Below are 16,824 nucleotides of genomic sequence, written 5' to 3'. Positions count from 1 at the left end.
TAACGCTTCCCATAGAAACATTTTATTATCACTAGAGAACACGGCTCATTGTGCACACAGGAACAGAGAACAATGCAGTTTTAAGGTAGTCGCTCTCTGGACTCACTGCTGTCTTATTCTCCTCCATACTACTTCCACAGTGTTGTTACCCATGTGGCAGTAAAATGCAACGGATGCCCCTGCTTTTGTGCCTTAATTTCATTTCATTACTACGACTCTCTGCACTCATAGGTCCTCTACATTGTCTGTACCTATGCTGTTGTGCACGTGACTGTAATCATGAAAGATACGTCATCGATCAACATGGGTACATTAGTGCGAGCGACAACGAAAAAGGAAAGAAGCAAGGGATGTGACCCCGCCGGCGTGGTACAGTGGTAAGACGCCCGACTACTGTCCGGAATACCCGGGTTCGAACCCGACCTCGGCGGCTGCGTTTCGATAGGGGCGAAACGAAGAGGCGTCCGTGTGCTGTGCGATGTCAGCGCACGTTAAAGATCCCCAGGGGGTCGAAATTACTCCGTAGCCCTCCACTACGACTCCTCTTTCTCTCTTTCCACTTTAACTCTCACCTTCCTCCCTTCCCTTACGGCGCGGTTCAGGTGTCCACAGAAAACAAGTGAGACAGTTACCGCGCCTTTCCTTTCCTATGAACCAATTATTATTATTATTATTATTATTATTATTATTATTATTATTATTATTATTATTATTATTATTATTATTATTATTATTATTATTATTATTGACAGAGTACAAAAGGTTGACAGAGTACAAAAAAAATTTTTGCGGATATTTCATTATCGCTTTCCTTGCGCAACTTCCCCCTCTCAGGAGGAGGAGGAAAAACTTTATTTAGCCCTATATTATTTGGCGGTTTTTGGACGTCTTCAGAGATGTCTGCTTGCTGTATCCACAAGAGTCTCTCTTCTCCGTCGAGTTCGTCCGCTTTTTCACAATGGTCGGTTGCCCTCAGTCTAGGGCTCCGCTGGCTGCTGCCGCCCGTTGGGCTCGCTGTACCAGACCTTGCTGGTCTTCGCAGCGGTCGCTGGACAGCAGAGTCTCCCATTGCTCCGCACTCGGGTTTCGAATTTTGGGGACCACATCTATGTTTTGACATGCCCACGTGATGTGATATAGTGTTGGTGTTTCATCGCACCAGGGACATCTGTCAGCGTATATGGTAGGGTGCATTTTGTTTAGTATGTGCAGGTTTGGGTATGAACCTGTCTGTAATTGTCTCCATATGACAGTTTCCTCTCTGGTGAGAGAACTGTGCGGTGGGGGATATCGAATTCTTCTTCCTCTATACTTTTTTAGTATGGCCGAGTATGTCTTGGGTGCTGGCAAAAGTTCCGCGGACCCGTCGGATGCTCGGAAAGTAGTGTATGCTCGAGCTATCCTGTCAGCCTCTTGGTTCCCTGCCACCCCCATGTGCCCCGGTACCCATATAATTTTGTGTCTGGTCTTGCTTTCTTCGGGGTTTTTAATTCTGTCGCTCGCTTTGAGGAGTATACGGAGCGCGTGACGACCAATCCTACCATTCATGAAATTTCGACAGGCTGTTTGAGAGTCTGTGAGTATCGTTAGCGACCGCCCAGCTCTATAGCAATCCGCCACCGCTAGAGAAATGGCTACTTCCTCGGCCTCTGCTACTGTGCAGTGTCGGATAGAGGCGCTGGTCACTTCGCGTAGAGACGAATTGACCACCGTGGCCACTGAAATTTTGTTGTGTCCTCCTCTCGAGGACGCGTTTGCATACACAGTCGTGTCTTGAGGAGCGTATGTTTTTGTGAATAAAATCGGCCCTTGCTTCTCTTCTACCTTGGTGCAGGTTAGGGTCCATGTTTCTCGGGATTGGAGCTACCTTGAGGGACTTGCGAAGTTCGTCGGAGATCGTTACCGTCCTCGCTATTTCTCGCATCTGCTCACAGTATCCGAGTCTCTGTAAGAGCGCTCTTCCAGTCGTTGTCTGCAGCAGCCTGAGTTTTTGCGACTCAAGCTGCGCCTCGCGTAGTTCTTCGAATGTGTTTTGCAATCCAAGCGCCATGAGCTTTTCTGTAGACGTGTTGCGCGGTAATCGGAGCGCCGTCTTATACGCTTTGCGTAGCACTGCATTCGCTTGTTGTATTTCACTCTTGTTGAGGCACTGGTAGGGCAGGCTGTACATAATTCGGCTCACTACCAGGTTTCTAACTAGTTTTAGTGTGTCCTCTTCGCGCGTGCCATGCCGCCTGTTGGTGATGCGGGTGATCATGCGTGTCACTTGTAGCGTTGTTGTTTTGAGCATGGTAAAGGTGTGACAACTGCGTTGGTTCGACTGGACCCACATACCTAATATTCTTATTGTTGTCTTTTCAGGGATGGGCATTCCTTCCAGGTAGATGTTGAGTTTCAGGTTCTCACTGGTTGGGACGGTCCGGTTTTGTTTGCCTCTCCACACTCGAAGCAGTTCCGATTTCTCGGTCGAGCTTGCGAGTCCTCTTTCTCCGAGATATTTCTGTACACAGGAGGCCGCTTCCTGTAATTTTTCTTCCTTCTCCCCGAGGGAACCGGTGTTCGTCCAGACTGTTATGTCGTCTGCATACATGGCGTGCCTGATGCCTTCGATCTTCTCTAGTTTTCGTGCTAGACCTATCATAGCTATATTGAAGAGGATAGGTGAGATGACTGATCCTTGTGGTGTTCCTTTGTTTGGCACGTGAATTTTGTTCGATCGAAGGTCTCCCATGCCGATGGTGGCAGTTCTATCTGACAGGAAGGCTTTGACGTACCCGTGGATTCTGCGTCCGCAGTCCAGGTCGTCTAGGCCTCTAAGGATCGCTTCGTGACTGACGTTATCAAATGCTCCCTTGATGTCAAGGGCCATTATGACATTTTCACCTGTTCGGGGTACATTGCGGAGCACATCTTGTATTTGAAGCAGCACGTCCTGCGTCGAGAGTTTTGCTCTGAAGCCGAACATGGTATGGGGTACATGTTCATTATCTTCCATGATATTTTGCAGTCTGAGCATCACCACCCGCTCGTAAAGCTTGCCGAGGCACGACGTGAGCGAGATGGGCCTGAGATTTTCAATTTGGAGCTGTGTGCCAGGTTTAGGTATCATAATTACTTCGGCGTGTTTGCAGTCTTCGGGAACCGTCTCCGCTTCCCAGTGTTTGTTTACGAAGCTTACGAGCTCTTGTATGAGGTCGTCACTCAGGTTTCGGATCAGGGCATTGTCGATTCTGTCGGCTCCTGCTGCCGTGTTTTGGTCGTATTCCTTATGGCCGCATAAACTTCTTCCACAGTTATTGGGCGGTCGAGTCTCTCGTTTTCGGCTCCGCGATAGGTTCCTTGGTATCGTGAGGGGTGGCGATCACCGAAACATTTTTTTCGTGCCTTCTCTAAAAGGTCGGTGTCCGAACCCTCGAAGGAGTGGATGAATCTGTGGATGCTTTTATTGTTTTCTGATTTTGTTTTGGTCGGATCGATTAGTGCTCTTAGGAGATTCCAGGTTCTGGCCGTACCTAAGGTTCCCTTAAGCGAGTCGCTGAATTGTTCCCAATTTTGTCTCGCGAGTTGCGCTGCGTATTCTTCAGCTTTTGCCGTAACCTCTGCTATCTTTAGTTTTAGTTTCCTGTTGTGTTTTTGCTTCCGCCATCTTTTGGTGAGACTGCGTCTGGCTTCCCATAGTCGCAGAAGGTGCCCGTCTACTTCGGGCGTTGTCGTTGTTCGTCTTACACTTTTTGTGCATTTGTCTCGCGTTTCTGTCAACATGCCGCTCCAGTCTTCTAGTCGTTGAATGTCGCCTTCAGATTTTTTGGAAGCCCCGCGGAACGCGTTCCAGTCCGTGAGTTTTGCTTGTCCGATCCGGCATCTTACCCTTTCCGATGCTATTCGCGTCCGGAGGATAAAGTGATCGCTACCTAGGTTTTCCATCATGTTTTCCCACTGTGACTCCTTGCTCTTCCTTACGAACGTGAGGTCCGGGCAAGTGTCCGTGCTCACACTTTACCGATTCTCGTGGGGGTCGCGGGATCTGTGATTAGCTTGCAGCCAAAATATTCGGCTACGTCCGCTAATGTTCTTCCCTTGATATCTTGTTTCCGGTATCCCCAACTCGTGTCCATGGCGTTGAAATCTCCCACGATAATGAGTGCATTTTCTTTGGCCAGCTTGTGCGCTCCGTGGAAGAGTTCGAAGAATTTGGCTTTTCTTTGTCTTGGCGGGCTGTACACGTTCAGTACGAATGTGCTCCTTCCCTTTCGCTTTTTCGGAATGATTTCGACAAGCGCGTGCTCGATGTCCGTGTCGGCGATGGTATCGTGCCTGATTGCGGTGATGGCTTTGATGACTACAACGGCTGCTTTACTTCCGTTTTGGCTCTCGTAAACATCGTACCCCTGTAAAGAGGGCCTGGTTCCAGTCTCTTGGAGCGCAATCACATCGGGGGGTGTAAGCTGTGTGTTTATGTATTGTTTTAGTAGGGCCTGTTTTTTGCGGTAGCCTCTGCAGTTCCATTGCCAAATTTCTAAGTTTTCTTGGTCTTGCTGACACGTCTTGGTCATGTTTACGTGTTCGTGCTGTTGCCTTGTTCGACAGCGAACGCCGTTAACGCTGGACGGTTGTACGCTCTTTCCCTAATGTTTTCGTTATGTCTTTGTTTTCGAAAAGCACTTTTGATTTCTGAGATCTGCCCCTGAAATTGTGCTTGCATCTGTTGCATTTGAGATTGGATTTGCCGCATCATATCCTGCATCATCTGCTGCAACATCTGTTGCATTCGTGTTTCAAGTTTTCCATTGTTGGATGCTTGTGGCTGTTTTGGAAAGGCTCTAGTGATTTCAAGCTCCCGCTGTTGTGCCTTTAGTGTTTTTGTTAGTTCCTCGACCTTGCGTTCGAGCTCATTTTGTTTGAGTCTAGCGAGTTCAAGCTCGCGTGTGAGTGCATCACTGCTCGCGTCTTTAGCTTCTTTGACAGGAATATTTTTGTTGTTTGTATTGTTTGTGTTACTATTTTCTACCGAGTGCGGATCAATGGTAGATGCCCAGCTTACCTTGCTGTCGCCTTTCTGGGAAAGCTTCTTTTTCTGCTTTTCTTGTTTGTTCCCCTCCTGTGAACCGGCCGGCGACAGAGGTGGGAAGGAATTGGACCTTGATCGGCTCCTCGAGGTCTCTCCTTCTGAGCTGAACCATCGCTTGCGTGGTCGCCCGCGTTGGCCACTGCGCCCTCTTTCCCCGCTGGGCTTTGGTCTTGCTTTTTTCAGTCTCTCGGGGCACTCTTTGGATCCGGTGCGATGCGCCTCACCGCATATTAGGCACTTGAGCTCGCACACATGGTCTTTCGTCGGATTTTTATCTCCGCACAGTCCGCACACAATAATGTCCGGTGTAGGGCACACGTCGGAGCGGTGTCCTTGCTGGAAACAGACGTAGCACACTTGCCTCGTGGGGCGGTACTGTTAGCACGGTAGTTCACCTCCGTAGGATATTACGAATTTCGGCAAGATCGGACCGTCGAACGTGATCACTGCGGTCTTGGATTTTCCAAGCATCCTTGCCTGGAGAATGGTTACTCCTTGAGTTCTGACTCGTAGGTGTGCTTTCAGCTCTTCGGGAGACGTACCTGGGTCAACACCGTGTATTACGCCGCGAAAGACGTCCTCCGGAGCTGCCACGTAAGCGCTGACCTCGTACGACTTTCCGGCGAATTTAAGGCGGGTAATGCGCCGCACCAGGTGAGCCGTTTCTTCATGTGGGGTGATAACGATAATGATATTTGATCCTGTACGCAGCCTTACAAGTATGTCCTCGTCCTTGCATTGTTGGCCGTACGCCATGATAACGGCGCGCGCTACATGGTGTGTGGTGAGTGATTTCACCATGGGTCCTTTCTTAGGTCGAAAAATTATTTTGATGTCATTTTTGGGGAGTGCGGCAGTCTTCGCCTAGGCCTCCTCTGCTCCACCTGTCCGGTCTTGTGGCAGCCGGTCGCATTACCCAGTGATTTTTCATCATGAGGTTGGGCGTCCGGGCCGGTTCCTGTGCCTTTCCGTTGTCCTTGTCTCTGAAGTTTTTTTTTCTGGCGCTTGGATTGAACAAGCTCCCAACTGGCATCATTGTTGTACCCGACGCGCTCAGATGAGGAATCTGACGGGATTCCGTCTTCGCTTCCTGACTCGGCGTCTCCAAAGTCGTCTTCATCCATCCCTTGCAATTCGTCAAGGAGGGCATTTGGTGGTTGTGGCGACGCACTTGGGGCTTGGCTTGGCCCTGCCATATGGTCTCTCTTTGAAGAAGCGTCGGTGCTAGGCGCCGCCGTCGTCAATAAGCCTAGCGTCCCGTGCTCTCCCGATGTCATACTGGGCGTCCCGTCAGGGTTAGCGGGCTGGCGCCCACTTTGGAACTTTCAAGTCCGGTAAAGATCCGAAAAAAATGGTCCTACCGCTTGAAATATGGCATATAGGGGATCCAGCACTTGATGTCTCCCAGTTCCGAATGAAATCCGGTGGCGAAAAAGCGTTGGTCCGGTGAAATCGGCCAAAATTTGCGGAGCCGAAGTGACGCGTGTCCGCCTGCTTCAACCCTTCAAGGGACGCTCATGCCTAGGAGAATGGCGAAAGCCTACCCGTCCTCTTCTATGACTTGGCTCTCATCATTCGTTGCAGTGGTACATATCCAGCCGCCGAGGTCGGGTTCGATCCCGGGTACTCCGGCACAGTAGTCGGGCGTCTTCGGCCCAACTGAATCTTCCTTCTCTTCACTGCCGTCGTATCAGACTTGATATCATATTTCTGTACAAACTCCTTCATGGCCACATTATGTGCCCTCAGCTCTTAGAGTACATACTACTGCGAGTTCCGCGAAAGAGCATGAGGGAATTCAGACCATTTCAGGTTTCTCCTCTTCATTCCCACTCCCCTCTGGACAGGATGCAGTGGTTATTTAACTCTTTTTGTCCTCACCTTGACATCTTCCAAAACTCGCTCTGTTCATTTACATTAAATGTTCGTAGCGTTGTATTCTAAATAGTACTTTATCACATATAACTCCCACATTCTACCCTTAATATTGTATTTACTTCACTTTTTGCTTTTTGCTTTTTCTCCTGTTCAATGCTGTCTGTATCTTGAACTACTTTTTATCCATTTCTTACTTAAATTTCAACTTTAAACTTTATATTCGAATCTTACTGTCCCTTGTTCAATTCTACTTCTTTATTGTATTTTTCTGTATTTCTAGCCTGTCTTTTAAGTACCATGCACTTGTTGCGTCTGGAATGGTTGTTTATTTTATGTATATTTCTATATTACTATAATCAATGTCAGTTATTTGTTGCTGTTTTTTTTTCTCTTCTATCTACCATTCTTTTTTTTTTTCTCTCGCCTGGTGTGCTAAAAAATTCTCTCACTGTGTATATAAGTGATGCTACTCATTGATTGCTTACTTTCCGTGATACTTTTCGTCTAAGTTTCATTTCATGTATTATTTATTTCTTTTTTTTTGTGTTCTCTCTGTGTGTGTAAACACGTTCGTGCTTTTTCATTTTTGTTTCTTTTTTTTATTTGTGCTGCAGCACAAAGGCCACGTGGTTGTTCCTGCGCACATTAAATAAAGATTGATTGATTGATTGATTGATTATTATTCAAGGGATGTGATTGGCACCTACTCCCCGCCTCCCCGAATTCGGCTTCAACTTTCGTGCTAAGGTTTGCATTTCAGACGTATGTTTTTGCTTTTGTTATTTTTGTTAAAAGGCTGTCATCACACCATTTTTGCCTGATTTGAAACTGCTGAAAAGCTTCGTTCGAATATTTTGTGCCTCGCAATTACCTAACTTGCATTACGCAGGCTGAAATGAAAAGCTGGAAAACCTCCAAAAATAAATTTACACTTCTTACTTCTACAGGTCATTTTACTCGTCATCATTAACGAAATGCTGCTCGCAGACTGATGTTTTTGTTGGCTTTCACGAACTCCCATCTTTACTAAATTTGACAGCAAAGCGAACGTGCGCCCAGCAAGCTGCAAAAGCTGTTAGTTACCAAATGAGTACCCGCGAATGAAATATCACAACTGTCAACTACCTTTCCAGCCAAAAGCTTCTGATTTAGATACAAAAGGGAAGGCTAATTAGGCTGAACCTAAGTAAATGTCCCAGTCGGCAGATAGAGTTAGCACCCAACCATCGCAAAGGTATTATGCGTCTGGCAACGTTCAACTTCATGCTTGTTAGAAACCGCATTATGGCCCAAATAAGGGAGGTGCAGCATGCCCATTCAGCAAATGCAATAACCGAATTATCGATAGTCTGGAACCGAAAATTTAAGAACCAATTGCGGAAAATTCTGAATAAAAAAATCCAGTGCATACTCTATTTTAATAAAATCCTTTTTCTAAATAAATAAAGTAAACAAATGTGTAGCATGCACACATTGGCGATGCTTTACAGCTCGCGCATCGTCAGTGTAAAAATCGATGTGCACAAAGAGTAAAAAAGAAAAACCATCGAATGCTATGCGTGAAACGTGCCGCGATCCATGTTTAGATTCATGTTGCCACTAAAAATTAATAGAATTATACTTGATATCTCTCAGATGTCCCTGGCTTCGAACATCTGTAAACAGTTGGAAATACTGTAGGCGGGTACGATGGGCACCTCGGGTCATTTGGTTTTTCGCCATTCACAAAACGCTGGCTGCCGATTCCGCTGTTTTTGATAGGCTCCCAGAGGCTTCTACTCTTACTAAATTCACAAGAAAGAAAAAATGTGTCAACAAAAATTGACAAGATGTGTTAAGAAAGGGTTCAGGCGAATATATATTTCCAATTACAAATGGGAAGATAAAGCAAGTGGACGTCTAGTAAATGTCACAATCATGACCTATTTTCTGTACAGGTGCTGCAGCACGCCATTCCGCAAATACACGCATAGAATGGCATTCCGCAGCTGGGCGAGAAATTGTGGCAGCTGGGCCAAATCTCGAGCAAATAGCGTGGGCACAGTAGCAACCCTTCAGCCCGCGGCACAGTTAAGCACGCAGGTACGTGCATAAAGAGTACAGAAACGATCCAAATCACGCGTGAAACATGATCCGGTCCGTGCTGCACCCACTTTGACAAAAATTGCTCTGCACATGATGCGACGTCTGTTGTGACAAGATGCGTCCAACTGTCTTTCGCACACAAATAAAGAAAAGAAAACATTTAAAACAAACTCATGCTGCTTGACCGGGTACACATAGTGGACAATGAACATTTTATAGCGGCACCATAACAGCGATGTAGTAAATAATTACAAATGCAACGAGACGTGATCAGTATCACTTTTTTCTCCGCGCAGCAGCAATCTCTCCTGTTCGTAAGGCCGGCCAGGAAATTTGAAGAAACGCGTTCCCGGGAAGCTTTTATTGCTGTTTGAGCACTCCACCACACAACTGTTGTCTCTAGACATGACCCAGGCCCTAGTTGAAGAGCATGAACCGAACGATTGCAATTGTCGTGCGCCAAAACCTTCGACTGTATAGAAACCCAAGGAGAAAGGCTGCCGGGGAGCCCCGCGTGCGCTGCGTGTGGCGGCCGCCAGGCAGCGCATCTTGCACGATGCATGGGGCGTTAGTACTTCAGGTCGATGAACTGATAACATTCTTGCATCCAAACGGCAGAAATATTTGCTCCATATCTCTCCTAGCTACACCGCCGGCAAACATACCGGTATTAAAATAGCCGCCCTTTATAAATGTGTACATATTACTGCCAGCAAGGAGCAGTAAAGACTAATAAAATCTATTTCGTACGTGTCCTACAGCTCGGTAAAAATGACAATAATAATCCTGGGAATGTAAATCACACAATTTCACAATTTGAGTTCAGAGAACAGTAGATCTGAAATATTTTGTATGAAGGGTCTCTTTTTTTTTTTAGCGCTGCAAAGCCATCATAGCGAGTAGATCAGTAGAGATGAAAATTGCATAACGGATTCCAATTAGAAGAGCTATTATAACCCAGATTGTTAAAATGAACGTTTTTCTTACTTTAAGAGTTGTGGAAGAAGGTAGTACGTAAGAAAAAGAGAAGGTAGCTTGAAGTTCTTTCTGCGCGAATGGAACGGCTTTGTCGATTCCATTCTGTTCGCTTGAAGTGAGAAACTCCGTCCGGAACGAAACTAAGTTTGCTGGATTTTTTTCTGTCGGTACCCTATTACTGACACAACTTTAATTTTGTTTTTGTCTTCTATTTCTCGATATTCGTAATTTAAGTTTATGCGGTGTTTACAAAAAACTCTGGGCTCTCGTAGGATTTCGTTTTGCCATATTTAAAGAACGGTAGGCACACATGCATAGGAGAGAGGCGAACGCTGAATTTACGCTGGAAGAGGAAAAATGGAGTGGAAAGGTGGAGACAGAGCTGGGTTTCTGGTTTTCCATGAATACTATATAAACGACGCGCTGCACCCAGGGGTGTTGGGGCATGGGGGACGGGAACGAGAGAGAGGGAACGAGAGAGTCACGACCGGAATGTGCGGGCAACGAATGAGCTGCATACGAAATAAAGAAGCCTCGACCGTTTCTTGGAGGCCCGACGGTTTCTCTTTTGACGTAAGCTGCCACTTTTCGTTCCATCGAAACATGAATCCGCAAGGCTGCAGCGAACATATGTACGAAACAAGAGGGTTTCGTGAAAAAAAGAAAAAAAAAACCCAAACTCGTTAAATTGTTTGGTGAGAGTAAAAAGAAAAGGACAGAGAAGGAGTAGGGCAGGTGGCACTGTGCCATTTTGCGTTTGCCTTGCGGGCCATTGTCTCTGGCTGGCGGACTTGAGTTGTTCGCGTGCACCCATCCACCCTGTGCTCTTCTTGATTCCATTTTTCTTCCTTCCTTTGACTCTTTCCTAGCCTACGTCGGTTGAATGAGACTCTAGTAAGTTCCCTCTATACAACAGACTCTATGAGTGTCGGTATCGGGGTCGAATAGTAGCATTCCGTCAGCATACCGCTGCGGCATTGGCTACCTTTGAACCATAAAGGCTGTTATTACTTGGGGAGGGGGAATCAAAAGACTGCGAGTGGACCGATGCATGCACTGAAAGGGGATAGGGCACTGCTCCCGGGAATCCTGTTATTTCAATCATTTTAATCGCAATTTGAAGCAGTGGTTTTTGTTCTGAGCGCTAGATACGCTACATTCCAGGCACTGTTATGGACGGCTGTACCTATAGCGAACAAGGGGGCTAAGTTTACGCGGTGTGATCTTTTGCCTCACATTTTACAACTGTACGTCAATGAGTGCGTGTGTAAATATAGACGTAACAGTTACGGTAGTAACTAGGTCGATCAGCAGCAAAGTGCATGCTGAATTTCTCTCTTCCTTGCCAGACATTTAAAGAACTCACTTTCGGTTTTCTGATGAAAAGCGCTAGATTGACTCGCCTTGTACATCATGAAAAATGAGTTTTCCTATGTTTCAAAAGCTCATGTCTTCTCTATCTATGCGGTTTCGACTTCCTGATTGGTAATAACTATCGAACAAGGTTAATTAAAAAGTGATTAGAGAGTTTTGGTTCATCAGATATAAATTAGAATAATCTTAAATATAAATTACGTTCGTAGTGGCTGGGAGCTTGTTTTGGGAAATATTTCATCTTCAGGAATTTTCCAATGTGCTCGCTGAAACATCCGACCTAAGTGCGCACATAGAATATTTCTGTTACAATTCATTTGCGTGATCTGCGGTCCTTGTGTTATCCATTTTCTTTTTCTGACATGTGAATTCAGTTTCCTTTCAACACCTGCTTAAGAGGATCGACGGAAGAACTATGACAGCTAATTTTGTTTCGCGGAGTAAGCAATGAAGGCGATATATAGAAAGAGATGTCGAGGATATTCCCTCAGAGGCGGTGAGTCAAAAAACTTTCGGGAACAATTGTATATTGCATAGATAAAGCAAATTCTCACGTGGTGTTGACAATGCCGTAGGCAACAAACTGTGGTCCTTATGTTATTCATTTCATTTCTGTAGTATGTATTCAGGCTCCTTTGAAAGACAAATGAAGGGGCTATATTGAAGAATTATGCAAGATAATTTTGTTCCGCTGGAAAATTAATGAATGCGACATGCTGAAGGAGCTGTCGATATATATTACCTCAGAGGCGATGACTCACAAAAGTGCTGGGTGTAGGCGCATGTTTCTGTTAAAAATTTTGTAGAAATGTAGGCTATGTTCTGACGTGGGTAACAATGCCGTAGCGCGTCTTGCATTTGGTTCGTGGTAACAATGTATTGCGTCAGGTTCAATATAAATGGTGTTTTTCTGTCCGTGATGCGCCCTTCGGAGTCGCCGTATCACATGAGGATGCGTTCGACGAAAATCTCGCTGGCTTCTGCTGCGGTAATATTAGGCAGGGGTTTTGCTTCTGAATAACGGGTCTTAGAGTCGGTTGCCTCTTGATGAAATTTAGAAGGGGCTGGAGAGATTCATACCAATTTGTTGAAGGAGCTTCGTCAAGGGCGGAGCGGAGTTCAGCAGCATAGGTGGCTTGATCGACAGTGTCTTGCGCCACTGATACCCACAGCACGTTTTCACTTCACGTACAAAGTCGGAGGCTAACCACTGCCAATAATATTTCTCCTGTGTTTGGTGAAACGTGCCTCCAAACCGGATATGTTCTGTTCTCGGATTATCGTGGAAAGCCCGCAGACTTTCCAGGTCCTTCTGGGTGTGAAGTTCTTCGTCACGAAGGCGTTGTTGTGTGAAGCGAAGGATGACAGCTTGCTCTTGAACAATGCACTAGGTGAGGAGGCCTTGCCTTGCAGTACTTGTCTCGTAGAAAACGTAAATAATTTGCGGAATATTTATACTGGAGTCGTACGCGTTTTTATGTCTGTCGCCATACCAGTCGGTAGCTTATTGGTTCGTTTGGTTTGCGGGGTTTAACGTCCTAAAGCGACTCAGGCTGTGAGAGACGCAGCTTACTGCTAGCCTTACTTCAGTACACTAGCCTGAATCAGGCCTGATGAACCTGCTGGGGTGCGTGTCCCTCATCCGTGCATCACTTTATTCTTCACCAGCTCTCAACTATCTTGTAAGGTGAACTACTTTCTAAGTGTAACAAACTCGTTACCTTGAACCAAAGAGCGTATTTCCGCTTCTTTTTACTCATCGTAAACTGCCGTTCAACAATGCAGCCACCGTTGTGGTGCATCGAGTCCTTGCTTCCCAGCGCTCTCGTCCTCACCGAGAAGGATTTACAGGATCAATATGGGGCGCAGCTACGTAGGCACGCCCTTCGCTATCTCCACGTTTTTAGAACAACTTTCGCTGCGGGAAGATAGACGGTCGTCGAATACGACCGAATCTTCGTGACGGCGTCGCATCGAGGCATGGTCGACACCACCGTTAAAGAGTTTTGCTGCAGATAAAGCTGATCCGCCAATTTGCATGCAAGCCACCGTATTTCTCCCAGGTGGAATTGGAGGTCAGAATTTCGCTTCCGCAGCTAGAAAGAGAGACGACCACCGTAGCTGGATGACACATACTCGAGCGGCTTGGCACTGGCTACCACTGTCAACGTGGGAGAAAGAAATAATCCTGGTGAACGTCAGGCATGGCATCCGAGTCGGACAAGTCTTGAGAAACATACACTCCACGTATAATCAAGGCAGAAGACAGGCCAGAGTAGCGGCCCTGCTGCGGAACTATGCAAAAGCGAAGGAAGCGCGCTTCGTTGACGCAGCGGAGTATCACGACAATCTACGATACGCTGTCCCCGTCATCGACACTGCTGGAACGCTGGTCCACTCCGCCAGCATAAAGTCCCAACACGCTGAAGTGGCCGAAGAATTAGCCATCGCCCTTGCAATATGTCATCCCTATTGCGGGGTCGTTGGCAGTGACTCACGTACGACCATAAAGAATTACGCCAAGGGGAGAATATGCATGAAAGCCTGCCGAATAAACAAGGACTTGAAACTCTTACCGAACAACAAGATCGAGCTAGTTTGGTTCCCGGCACATATGGGGAACGTCTCTCCACATCTCACCAACCTCAACAAAGTCGCTCACTTCGTCGCACGAGGTCTCGCATACCGTGCCGGAGAGAGTCATGGCGAAGAAGGGGGAAAGGAGAGGCTGATGAGCTTTAATGAATTAACCAAAGTCTTCCACCTGGCGCGCTGGACCTTCCCTCCGCCTAGCAGCAAAGTATGCAGAGCTCATGGAATTACAAACAAATACACACCCGAACCCGCTGCAGTAAAGCTGGATTTACCCCGAAATATATGTCACTAACACATGCAAGGTCTATACGACAAACATAGCAACACCTAAGCACACACTCTGGGAGTGCAAAGCATAATTGACAGGTGTTAATCCCGATACCCTCTCGTCGAGGTGGTCCGCCGCTCGCGCAACTCCAGCCTCAACGACCAACTTAGGGCCGTCCAGCAGCCTTCGTGGCGGTGAAAAGACAAGAGCTCGACGTTCCCAGGTGGGAGAACTAGGCCTGGTTGCGTTAAACCCTGTCGAACTCCAAATAAAGCTATTCCTCCTCCTCCCAGAACAAGTCAATGATTGATGACACTAATTACTAAAAGTCATATTTTCATTTTTTTTTGTCTGTATTAAGCTAATTTACTGCAAAGTTAGTCATCATTTTAGAACTAATAGCTTTGGTTATTATGAATTGCAAAATTTATTGGGCCACAGCATAAGGGAATCGCTTGTAATAAAGTTTTGTTTCCGTGTGTGCGTGTCAAAATGGTATAATCACAGATACGCGAATATCAATATTTTTACCTTAATAACAGGTATGTGAACAACAATATCTTTATCGCTATTAAAAACCATTATGAAGTAATTGTTAATTCGTTTGTTGTAAAATCTAGTCCGGTCTCGCTACTACGTTGACGCCGGCGATTTATGTATAGGACACACTAGTGTGTGGACTACTTGCTATTTTCGCGTATTATTCATATTTCTTTCCTTCTTTCCATGCTTCCTTTTTTCTGTCTGCTTCTTTTCTCCTCCTTCATCCTTTTATTATTCATCTTTCCTTTTCCTTTCCTTCCCTCCTTCACCTTCTTTCTTTTATTTGTCCCTTCCTTGCTTTCTTTCTATCTTCCTTTCATTACGTCAAAGCACGCTAAGCACGTAGAAAAAGAAGCGCGCAGGGAACCAAAAAGACACATCCAAACTGACAGTGAAGTGAGTAGTTTGGCTCAGTCATTTCTGGTAATATCTATTAGCTGTGACGAGAATCCGATCCTATCAGAGCTCACTCAACCGCTAATCGTCCGCTGTACGTCAGATATGCTTAACAGAACGAGTGAAACGTAGGCATTTGCTGCATATCCCCAGTCACCATTCCGCGAACGGCTAGATATTGCCTATCACATACCCCGCAATCCTCCGCCTTAGACCAAGGCCGTGACTGCTAACGCCGCTTGCCATCAGACTGAGCGAAACGTGTCCTGTACAGACGGAAATGCGCCATACATACAACCCTTCATAGTATGCACGTCAAACAGTGTTATGGACTCAGAGTCATGGTGCTATGCCGTCAAGCGCTGGTCAGTTTACCTCCTTCGACCTGCGGCCCGGCTGATTCCATCGGAGTTGTTCTCTCTCCTAATCGAAGATCGATGTAGGCTGCCAATTGATAATTGTGTAGGGAGGAGAAGAAGCAAATCTGCACGTCTCAGAGTTTAATGGAAGAAGACTTAATCGCAGATGAACAGAACTTGAATATACCTTATGTCTTGCCTGAGTACAGCTTCAACAAGTGCAGTACACACTTGTGGTGGAGGAGTCTTTTTGTACAAGACAGCGGTATATTACATTACCATTTATACATAGATTTCACTCACTCATTAATTCATTCATTTACCAACTTTTTTGCGAAATATCCATATTTAAGTTTTAGCAATCCATGCTAGAGGCAAAGAGTGCAGACCTGCTTGAGTAAAGTTATCGACAGGACAACCAGTTCTGCCGAGCTCGCACAGAAGTCCAAGAGCTTCATGATAGATGACACCTCAGCACGAAATTTTAACGCATCGACCTGACTGCCGGCTGGCGCTTCAGTGTGAAGTACAGACAGTGACGTGCCCTCGGCTTACGCCATTTTTTTTTTTTTTTTTTTGCATTGCCAATCGAGCTCGTAGCTTGCGTCGATAGTATCGAACCTTATCGTTTCTTCATAGGCTTCCTTTCTGTTCTGCCTTTTTTTAGTTGGGGATTCAATACTGAAGACATTTTGGTAGCGTGAAACAAATTCTCCGGTCTGACAGCTGTCTTTTCCATTTTCTCAAAATTAGGTTATTTGGTTCATGCTCTTAGTTTTCCGTTTTTTTCCCTCTCTCCACGTATTCGATTGAAACCTCGCGAACACGCTAAACTCTAAAAAGAAATGTTACGTGGCTTACCCCGAAGAACGCCTCTAATGTTCCGGATTGGAGTTGCTGTTTACAAAACTGAGACCCAAAAAGTGACAAAAGCAAGGATTTTTCCCTCTATATATTTATTGGGTGAGTCTCAGCTTTGATGTTCAAAAGATAATAATCTTTGATGACTATCTTCTGAATATCCAGACATATTTCAACGTTTTCTTTTTCAGTCATATCTATTTATCTGCCATTGTAGCGCCATGTGGTCAATGTCTCAGCCTTTGGGCCGTCTTTCTGTCTGCTCAACTTCTTCTCTCCCTCACCGCCTCGTACCACCCGCCGCATGCGGTGAAATCTATGGCACGCAATTAAAGCCAGCCGTACTCACACTGGGATCCAATCGTCTCTCTCCGCAGAAACTGCATGCCTTCCCCATGTTCGTCGGTTCTTTGTTGCCT

The sequence above is a fragment of the Amblyomma maculatum genome, chromosome 1, assembly GCF_055883805.1.
Source record: "Amblyomma maculatum isolate TAMU_Amacu chromosome 1, ASM5588380v1, whole genome shotgun sequence".
In the NCBI taxonomy this organism is placed as follows: Eukaryota; Metazoa; Arthropoda; class Arachnida; order Ixodida; family Ixodidae; genus Amblyomma; species Amblyomma maculatum.
The sequence above is the reverse complement of the archived record's forward strand: the minus strand, read 5'-3'. Positions refer to the sequence as shown.